Raw genomic sequence first — 2,349 nt, 5'->3', positions numbered from 1 at the left:
AGGTATTGTGCCTCAGATGCCCTCCTAAGTCGTGAGATTTCTGCTGCTTTCTCTACTGAGATGATAATTTGCTGTGGGTATATACAAATTGCAGTTCACCCTGTTTCAGTTTCATCCTATTAGTTCTGACTAGTAGAAATGAAAGCTAATAGAAGCAAGAGAAAGAAGTCTATCCATGCGGTGCACCCCACTTGTGCCCTCACAACTGCAGTTCCTGTATGCCCAGGCCTCAAGGGTATACATACAGGAAAAACAAATAGGGGGCTATACTTCCTTCCCTCAGTGAGTTGTACAGTGCAAATTACAATTTAGCCATCTCCTAGGGAAAGACAAAAGACAAATTTACTTACATTCCTCTGATGTTTTGTTACTGTCCACAAGTCATCACCCTTGTGTTCTAGAGTTTAGGGTCAAATATGTCAATAGGATAGTTCCACTGAAACTAATGGTATTGATTTGTCCCCATGTGGTTAAAGATGAGGCAGCTGTGGTTTCATATGATTGAGCGCTATAGCAATATCTACTCACCTCACTTGCACAAAGACCTGATGACTCACCATTACTCTGTTAAGAAAACTGTTTTCCACTGGGGAAATGTCTTGAGATATGGTTTTGAGCCCACATCCAAGAAAACGTTTAGGCTTCCAACTCATGCTTAGGCAGAATATAATGAGAAGCTAAGACTAAATAATTTGCTGAATTTTATATCCATGCATTCTTTTTTAAAAGGCTGTCACCAATGCAAAATGGAAGCATTACTGTGGAGTGGGAAGCTGTTACACAGAAAGTGAGCTAGCACATGTTGCATCAGCTTGAATTCTCTAGCTTCACTGATTTTTTATTTATTATTTTATTTCCAAATATAGAACATGATATTAACAAAGTGGAGATCACTAATGTGTGACTTACTCTAAGAGAGTGTATTAAGTCTAAAGCTGAATTAAGTGTTCATCTGTATGCTCAATATTGCCAATATTTATAAGTGAGGTAAATGATATGGGATATTGCTAATTCTTTTCAATGTTTTTTTCCATCGTACCTTCTTCTCTCCTGATATGACAGATTGAGTGTGCTGCTGAGAAGTCACACTCTATATTGGTTACAAATAGGAGAGACTGGTCCGTTCTTACTACTTTGCTCCCCTGTCACGCTGGATAGACCATCTTCCTTGTCTGGGAGTAATTTTGCACTAGACTTCCATTGACAGATTGCTTTAAGAGGAAGCTAAGACAATGAAAGCCAAATTCAAAACCAATCTTCAATTTAAGAGGGCAGCAATACATAGATTAACAAGCAGAAAATATATCTGAGAAGAGAGAATCACATTTTTGTCTCAGATGAATACAGATGCTCATCTCTGTTGTCTCTTGACAAGTTTCATCAGAAAACTGAAGCATGTGTAGTAATAAATGAAAGCAGGTTGGAAAAGGAGGATGGGTGAAGAGGAGGTTATATGCATAGATCAAAGGATTCTTTGGAAAGATGAATGCAAATCAGAAAAATAACTAAGTTTTGGTGTGTGCATGTATGTGTATATAGTGATCTCAGCAGCGGAAAGCTCATGACATGAACTATTAGGTCTCACACTAAATGATATTGCTAGGATGGGAAGAGGGTTTCCTTTAACACAGTGCAGAAAGGTAACTGCTACAGGAAAAGTGTCACAGAGTAGTTTGTGTCCTGAGAGACTGCCTGTGGGCAAAACTATTACTATACCAGTGTAAATGCATCATATTCCTTAATGAGTACTGTCATTATAGGATTACGGCCTTCTAAAGTGGCCTGAGACTCTCCAGTGTATTTTTGTCAGAATCTCAAATATAGACATGAAAAACTGACACTGACTCAGCTGAGAGATGATGAAAACTTTGATAGCAAAAGAGAGAGAGAGGATGCAAGGGTATTTTATTCTCTGAGCCAACTTGTTTGTGGCTCTGTGTGTAGACCTGAAACTCCAAGATCATTATCCAGATTTTAACAAGACCATGTTATAATTTTTTTTTTTCTTTTTCTAAAGGAGTTGACTATAGTTTAAGTGGAAACAATTCACTCCCGTTTGTTGAGGCTGTTTGGAAAGAATCAATTGGATTAAGGAGTGCCTGACCTAAAGCTGCCTGTTTAAGGCACAAGGCAGACAGCTGTTGATCCTCAGTGTGAGCAGCTAAAGTACTGGAGACCTATAAAGGGCTGGGGTTGCCCTAACCAGTACTGAGGGCAAGACATGCGTCCTTGCAGTTACGTTCAGCCATGCTGTGATTACTTCCCTTCTGGCAGCCAGTTTCATTCATGCATTTAGCTTGCCAGTGAAGTTACATTATTTTCTTTTGATATGGAGATGCATAGCTTCTG

Source organism: Athene cunicularia (assembly GCF_003259725.1).
Source record: "Athene cunicularia isolate RWA chromosome 1 unlocalized genomic scaffold, athCun1 chr1_part2, whole genome shotgun sequence".
NCBI classification, from domain to species: Eukaryota; Metazoa; Chordata; class Aves; order Strigiformes; family Strigidae; genus Athene; species Athene cunicularia.
The sequence above is the reverse complement of the archived record's forward strand: the minus strand, read 5'-3'. Positions refer to the sequence as shown.